An 8924-nucleotide genomic window follows, 5' to 3' on the forward strand; every position below is an offset into this window, starting at 1 on the left:
ACATGCAGGTCTCGTGGGTGAAAGTCCCGTGTCCTGACTTCCTACTTCGCTCCCGTCATCATTACTACGGCCAGTAGAGTTTGTGATAAAGCAATAAGCTGCTTGCACAGATGACTTAAATGTTTTAGGGGAAAATTTTCGTAGCTTTTTACAAATATTTCTGTCTCTAAAATGTCTCTGCGTCTTCGTCTGGATGAAACATAGGTCAATACGTGCTGACAGGAGGTAGCATGTGTTTAGTGGGTGAGTGGGATTTCACACCTTGTCATGCTTTGGAGTCCCGAGTTTAACGGAAGTTATGGAGGACGACAGGGAGAGGAAAACTGGAGGAGAGGCTCCACAAGGGGAGTAAAAAGTGAAAAAAGGAAGGAAAGAAAGAACGATTGACAGAAAGGAGGAGAAGACAGGATTTTTTTTTCACGTCTGATGGACTCAGGTGTCATCAGAGGAAGATGAGGAAGAGGGGAGGTATCTTTGCAAACTGTCAGCGTACGAGACAAGAGGAGGTGAAGAGGGGAGAAACGTCTGCAGTGTCAAGGAGGAGATGAGCAGACGGACGGAGGAAGAAGACAGGAAGGAAAAAGACAAGACACGGTGCTTGACAGGATTAAACAGTACAGCAAGGGACAAGGAAAAGAAGGAGGAGGAGGAGGAGGAGGAAGGAGTTTTTTTCACTGTCACACTTTTGGAGAGTCCCAGAGAAGGATGCAAATTAAGAGCAGGACAAGTACTTTTAAAAACGTGATGGGAGTCTTGGGAAAGGTGAGAAGACAGCGGGAGAAAAGAAATAGTGAAAACTGAAATGTGAAGGAAGGTGAGAAAAGGGTGAGGAGAAAAGTAGAGATGTCAGACAGGTATGAGCAGACAGAAAAGTGGAAAGAAGAGAAACGGGGGTGAAGAGGAGAAGATGAGAATCGGGAAAAATGAGTGTAGATGTAAGATGTAGAGTGAGAAGATGGTGTTGGAGGAGGAAGAGGGACATTTTTGCCTCGTCTAGATGTGAAATGTACTCGTATGTATGACCAGGGTCGAAAAAGGAGGTCATGTGACAGAGGTAACGTGATGAATGTCATGTAACGGAGGTTGTTTTAACAGAGTATAGGACAGGAGAGCAGGGTTTGAGAGGTTTGAGAGGTTTGAAATCCTTCCATAACACCAGCCAAAGTCATTTTTTTCCTAAACCTAACAACCTAACAACGTGGTTTTTGGTAGCTCAACCTACGACACCTTCGTTTTTATACCTGGGCAAAACAAAAACATGACACTGAGACGTTATCCTGTGGTGGACTGACGGGTGTATTACATGCTTTGGTGTAGTATCGGGTTGTGAGGTTAGACGCTACGGTACAAACACAGGAAACATATAAAGGCGACGACCGGCGGTCAAAGTTTTGTGAGGAACTTTAAAACAAAGATTGAAACAGGAAATGAGATGCAGTGCAAATTCAGCCAAGTAAAACGTATATGTTATGTGAAGCTGCTGTCCTGCTAATGTAACATTATAACTTGTATATTTCGCTCATTTTTACTCGTGAAATTTGTACATGTTGAATTATTAGTTTAATTATTTTTTATCACATAAAAATGTGTTGACCTTTCATTTGTGATACTTTGTTTCCTCCTGACATGAAGCACAATCTTACTAATTTAACAGGTAGTCGTTACTTACGTGAATGATTATTGTACTACTGTAAAAACTCGATTTTACAACACTGAGTCTAACTCTTGTTTAATGACAATGTACAATACGGTTTTTCACTGTCTCACAATTGCTTCCAGCAAAAGCTCTCCAAGGCAATCTATCGTCTTGGAACTTGTATTGCAGCAGTGAAGCAAGAAGACCCTGATTGATTCTACGGGTCTACAATCTAATCAATGTAATGTTCTGTTCCACCATCCACATGTTTATTTACACTATTTATCACCGCATATGCAAGAAAATTATTATAATCATGTATTTAACTGATAAAATAAACAAAACAACAGCAACATTAATGTCCAATGAGCATGAATCATTCCTAATGTGAAGGTTACTCACTTACAGCTGCATATTGCTGCAATAAAGATACATTGTTGGGTAATTTATACTGATTAATGGCAGAGCAAATGATACACAGCACCTCATTAAAATGTATTCCTGACGTTGTTTACCGTTGTACACAATGGCAACACAGGGTTCACTGAGTTCGAACGTTATGGAAATGTAATGTACTAATGATGAGACTCATTGTGGGGAGAGGCTGGTGGGTGCTGTGTCTCCAATTATTTCACGCTGTTTTGAAAAATGTACCATCTTAATCAATGCCAGGCTTAACAAAGATGTTATGTAGTATTGCATAACAAAACACGCGCATACAGATACTGACACACACACACACACACACACACACACACACACACACACACACACACACACACACACACACACTTGGGGCAGAGAAAGGTCATAAGGAAAAGGAGGATGAGAAGAGGATGCCATTGCTGTCAGACAAAATCTGTCAAATAAATTTACACACAGATACATATGCTCGTCTATGCATGTGTGTGGGCACATGTATGTTTGACTGTGTGAGTGGTTAATTTGAGTTTCCGTGTGTGTGTGTGTGTGTGTGTGTGTGTGTGTGTAAGGACATGGGGTCATCACCCTCTGCAGGGCACGTGTGTTTTCAGCTGTTTTCCCTCCCAGCACTGTTCCTTCCTCACGCTGCACTTTCTCCCACCCGGCTGACTGATGGAGGTTCAGGGGGCTGCAGTGAACTCTCCTCTGCCTCCTGCTGTCCCGAGGCTCCTCCAGACCAAATCCAAAACCTGCTCTATCGCAAGAGGTCTTCTGAAAATGAATTCAGCTTTTTGAACACTGCGATTTTCAAGTTAATTTCACTACATTGAACTATAAGTTTATCTCTTCGTCATTCACGCTTTATCCAGTTGTTTTTTTTCAAGACACTCTAGGCTACCCACAACTTTTATCATTTAATTTGATAACACTTACAGATTTTGTAAATAAGCCTTTACATCAAGGAAACAAATTATTTCGTCCTGTAAAATTGTTTTGTTTGTACATGTATTTCACCAGAAACTATTTTCAGTAGAGATGTCGTTTCATAGTTGTGCAGAGGAGATTGTCCAGAATCTAGCAACATCTGAACCATGTTTGTGGGACACTGTACGACTGAGCAATTTGAAGAAATACGCACTTAGTGCCAGACGGAAAATCAATGTCATCAGTGACTCTGGGTCAATACGGCCATGTGAGATGCTAATAACTCAACTGTAGCGTAGGCCCACAAATATGTTGGTTTTTTTCATACAAAGTGGGTATAGTGGATCGCATTTTGCCTTCAGCGGGTTCTAGAGGTTAAAATAGAAAAACCCACCTTACACACATATTGTCAACAGCACTGTAGTATCTGTGACTGGGCGTGTCAGCACACGCAAATATTAGATATTAAGTTCCACCTCCACAAAATAAAACCCAACCTGGACTCAAGTTCACACCTTCTCTCTGGAGGGTGCTGAAAGGAACATGACAGAAAACTCAGCCAGAAGTAGAGGAGGATGGGAAATATCGGTGGGAAAGCTGATCACGAGCCTTTTCGTGGTGTCAGCAACAAATGAACAGCACTGGAAATGAAATAAAATGGTACAAATGTTGTAACGCTTGTTGAAGCTTTGATAGTTGTCGAGTTTCCAAAGTTTCACCCTGCAGGTGGCAACAGCCCTCAACCGTCCGCTGAGCGCCGCCACATGTGAAAACCTTGTTCTTTGTTGGGGCCCGAGCACCGAACGGTGCGAAAGCCCTATCGTTAGTAACATATTCTGTTTTCAGTGAAGTCAAACAGCTGCATGAGAAAATACTGAACTACTCTGTTTCCATTTTCCATCTTCTCACTGTGCGTGATGTGTAACTCCTCGTGTCGGCATAGCAAATGTCAAGATGCGCCGCTTGTTGAGTCAGTGCATTAATCCCGTCAACCTGCTTCGCTCGCAGTAAAATGAAACCAAATAAATGAACCAGAAAAAAAAAAAGGAAAGGAACATCCGGCTTTCATCTTTGGCTCAGACGCACTTTACTAATATTTTAAAGTACCGGTTTGATAAAAGATGAAACTGGACCGTGTTCAATTCCAACAAGAAAAGCTGACTTTGTTCCCTCGATTTTACGCACCCTTGAATGTTCGGGCTATTTTCTGGAATTTATATCTGAAGGCGTAGTTCACACATTAATCAACGCTGGGTTTTCGGCTGCTGTCTCTGGAGCAGGATGCTTAAAAGCCTATTTGAAATATGTCGGTTTGTGCCAAATAGCATTGAGAAAATTTATTTTACATTCTCTCTGTAGAAGAAGTTAATTTACTAAAAGTGCAGTGTTAATGTTGGCCAAATTAATGCTGTCCACAACTGATTTATTACTCTTTACAGAGCAATTACAAAGAGTAAATAGTTATATTCCTTATTACAGTGAAACCTCTACTACACACTGGATCACATTTATGTACTTTTCACATACGAAGCACACGACTTGTTTATGGATGAAGCTGCGGCGAAAGTAACAAATTGTTTGGATCTGTCAAATTTGGGCAGAAAAGCTGCTTTCGATCATGTTCACTCAAAAGATAGTTTTACGTTTTTTCATTATTCAATAACTTGTGTCTGTCTTTTTCAGTGTAGTGTCACCAAAACAACTTCACATATCAATGACCTCCTCCTGTTGTTTTTTTTTTTTTTTTTTCAAAAAAGAAAAGAAAATCCTCAAAATTATGAATCAACACATTTTTTTTTAAATTAAGTTTTGTAGTATAACCAACAGGAGGCCATTGATATGTAATTTTGGTGACGGTGAACTGTGTAAGAGACGCAAGCGCTTACTTTTTAATTAGTATAACCTACAGCAGGTCATTGATGTGTGAAGTGGTGCTAAGACTAAATAACTTGGAGAATGAAGGTCAGCTCGCTAATAGGAAATAGCTTGTTTGAATTCTGTTTGAATTTTTAGATGAGGTTATTGATATATATTTTCTTAAAAAAATAAAAAAGCTGATAAAGCGGATATTTTATTACGTTCAATAAAAGTATATTTTCCTGAATGATGAGACACTGTATATGTTTGCCCGACAGATATTCTCCCTGCTCATTATTGTGGACCAATGCTCTCATACAGGATGTACTTAGACCTCAAGAGCCCTTCTGGTGCCGGCAGAGAAACCTCTTGGCAGAGCACACTTTGGGAGTGCACAGGACCTTTTCACACACACACACACACACACACACACACACACACACACACACACACACACACACACACACACACACACACACACACACACACACACACGTGAAAAATAAAGAACAAACATTTCTGCACACATGTGGCTTCACCTCTGCTGCTACAACTCCATCTAAGGAGAAACACTGCATGTGATATTACTATCTCAAATCTCTTCAAGTGGCGTGGGCTGGGACCAAACAGAGCCACAACACGCTGAAAAGGAACTAAAAACGATAATATACAAATACAAAAAGAAGCTTTACAAATGGGTTTTATAGCGAAACAAAATTTACTCTGAAGGATTTTACCAATTTGTTTGTGGGAAGCATTTAAAAATGAAAGGTCAGCTGCAGTGCTTAGTTTAAAAAGTATTAAGTATTGTTTGTATTGAGTGTAATTTTACTGAATATTATATGACAGAGCTTTTTCCTCTAATTTGGAAAATCCTAACCAGTCATAGAGTCAGGTGTTTACACAAGCAGCCACATAACGATAAGAGTGTCTACCAGCACAGAGACGGACTAAACATGCACAAATACACATTTACACGGACACTCGGAGAGACGGGCCACGGCCATAAAGATCTGTGCAGGGCTCATTTAGCACAGAGAACCATGACATCAGTTCATAAAACACACTCATTAAACACACAAAGCTATTGCAGCCCCTAAACTGAGTGTGTGTGCCTGTGTGTGTGTGTGTGTGTGTGTGTGTGTGTGTGTGTGTGTCCCGGAGGTGTGTTTGATCTCCTGACTGTGATAATGTGATATCCAGCCCTCATCTTTGATCCCGTCATCACTATAAACACCGCTGATGCCTGGTAAACACACACACTGCCATTAACACACTCATAACGCTGTTCTTTGTGTTTGTGTGTGTGTGTGTGTGTGTGTGTGTGTGTGTGTGTGTGTGTGTGTATGTAACAGAGACAGAGACTAAGCTACCTTTAATGAGTGTAGCCAGAAGAGCTGAAGAGAGTTTAGTGGTAATAAAACTCCTTTTAGACAGCGACCTGAAAACAGTGACGTTCTGCTTTACTTTAAACTCATTAACATTAGTTTGTCGATCACTTGATTTTCTTTTTTGCTTCTAATATAAACTGCTAAATTCATATAAAACTGTAGATTTAACAACTTGTTTATTTAGCTAGTGACTAATCTTAAAAAGAGGAAAGATGCTTTGTACCAGATTTAATGTCTTTTGAATACGGTCTCTGGTATGAATACGTTTAATAAACTGTACGAAACGAAATGACTGTTTAGTTTAGTGTGCCTTTCAAAATGAGTGTGTTTGAAAGGCATCAAACAAGAAGTGGAAAATCTCTCGTGTTCTCACAACTCTGTATTACATTACATCGCGATAGAAAAATGGAGATAAGTACCTCGGATGAGATCATGAACAACGCAGTGGAAAACAGATGCACAGTTTCAGCATGGGACTGAGGAAACACACACACTCACACACAGACACACACACACACACACACACACACACACACACACACACACACACACACACACACACACACACACACACACACACACACACACACTCTACACATCCTGAACTGCACACACTAACACACACATCTGAAACCTCTACAGAAAAAAAACACTATATAGCAGCATTTGAAATAAAAGCATTTTCATTTCAGTGAATCCTCACTCCGTTATTATTATTGTAAGCAAATGCTAACAAATTTCTCTCCTGTGAAAACCGTGCATCTCCAAAATGCCAACGTTTTATGAGCTAAGACGAACAACCCCATGTTGTTGTATTCTTCAGATAATCCAGTGGGTTTTAAAAATAGTTTGTGTGGCACATTGAGTAGGAGAGACTTCAGGCTGGGTGACAGGTAACTTCCTCTTCTTCTATTGTTTCAACTTTCTTTTGTTTTGCTATTCTATCTTTCTGCATATGCCATGTATCTTTAAATAATATATATTTGACACATGCTAGCTGATAATAATTCATAAAAATCCATAATGCCACAAAAGTTAATCGTTTTTTTCACTTTAACAACACTTTTTCTTCCACTGTGGGAATAAATTGCTGCATCAGCACTGTGATATATTACGTGCTTCCCATCTTCCAATGATACAAAATAAAGTTAGAATTTTAACTTAAGGCCAGTCTTCACCGGGGTGAAGGGAGTTCGCTGCCCATCGGTGCATCACATGAATGACAGGGACCACCATCTTGTGTGTTACCTCTTCGTATCATTTTTTTTTGGTGCCAACAATCCATTATCCATCCTCATGTGAACACTTTGAAGGGAGATGTGATATTTTCAGGTACCAGCAGAGATCAGATCTCAGTATGAAAAGCTCTCGGCCAGAGGAGGAGGGGAAAACAGATCAGGAGGAAGAGGAAGGCAGGAGAAAGGAGAGGACAGGTGTGATTCCCTCTAAGTTTGGTGTATGTACCTCTGAGGGGACGCAGAGGAGGAGAAGTAGGAAAAAAGGAAGGAAAAACTGAGAAGTAAAGGAGGGAGCAGCAGAATCGCTCCAGCGTGGGTTCAACCTGAATCCCAAATCAACAGGCCGGTTAAAACAAGAGGGAACACGAGGGAGCAGCTCTGCATGTTATCACTTCAGCGATATGAAATAGGTGCAACTGATGCTTTAATTTGATTTCTTATAGCGTCGCCAGCTGTTAAGTGATTTTTACTTGCCAACTGTTAAGTGCTCTTGTCTGGGCTATCACATTTGTCTTTGAACATTATGAATATCATTAAAATATTTTTATAGCGTCTACAATGACAACAAATGTCTCTTATGCACTGATCACATAGAAATCAAACGTGTTCGCTTTGCTGTTGTTGAACTTTGGGTTTCTGTCATTAAATTCAAATATTATCAGGATATTAAATGGCCGTCATCAATTCCATAAGTATACTTCAGACTGGGAAAACTGTACCTAGACTGTCATTATACAACCAAGTAGTGTCGCTGCTTAAACCTAACCAAACTGGGACCGTGTCACGTGTTGATTATCGATGCCATGACAACACGGGTCGAATTCGCCTGTTGCTGTTACTCTCTGACGATCATACGTCGTCTTACAAATCTCAATAGTAAAACTGTAGATGTCGTCGATAACACACAACGAAGCTGACTTGGAGGTGGAGGGGGAAGAATTGATAACGACCATTTAATGGATTAATAACAACAGAAGCAGGTGTTTCTGAAGCTGGTGCTTTATATTGTGTCCCAATCCCAGACTACATAATAACTGTTTAAAGTATTATACTAATGTTTACACTCTATGATGTTTGCATTTCTAATACAAGACGGTAGTCTGCGCAACAATTAGTCACTTTATGAACTACTTAGTAAATTAATCAGTAACTTTAATTATTGACTATTTTTTGTCATTTTTCAAGCAAACTTGCCCAATTTATTTATCACAGCTTCTCAAATGTGAGGCTTTGCTAATTTTCTTTGTCATATGTAAGAGAAAATTACAAACATATTGACCTTTTAGACCCGTGATAAAAAAAAACAACAACTAAATACATTGCTGTGAGCTCTAAGAAACTGTAAAATTATGAAAAACTAGCACCATTGTAAAAAAACATTACAATACCGCTGCCAATTAAACTTAGCAGAGGCAGCAACATGTTCTCTGAAAAGTCTAATAATGATTTTGTTTT

General features: G+C 39.8%; 1 protein-coding gene across 3 annotated transcripts in view; it reads right to left on the minus strand.

The window, feature by feature from the left end:
- Nucleotides 1–8924, minus strand: part of slc8a1b (solute carrier family 8 member 1b) — a 139959-nt gene that overhangs the window by 34662 nt on the left and 96373 nt on the right. The gene's annotated exons all lie outside the window — the stretch shown is intronic.

The sequence above is a fragment of the Embiotoca jacksoni genome, unplaced genomic scaffold (genome assembly GCF_022577435.1).
Source record: "Embiotoca jacksoni isolate LCO1_2020_lvr unplaced genomic scaffold, fEmbJac1.0.p SCAF_12, whole genome shotgun sequence".
In the NCBI taxonomy this organism is placed as follows: Eukaryota; Metazoa; Chordata; class Actinopteri; family Embiotocidae; genus Embiotoca; species Embiotoca jacksoni.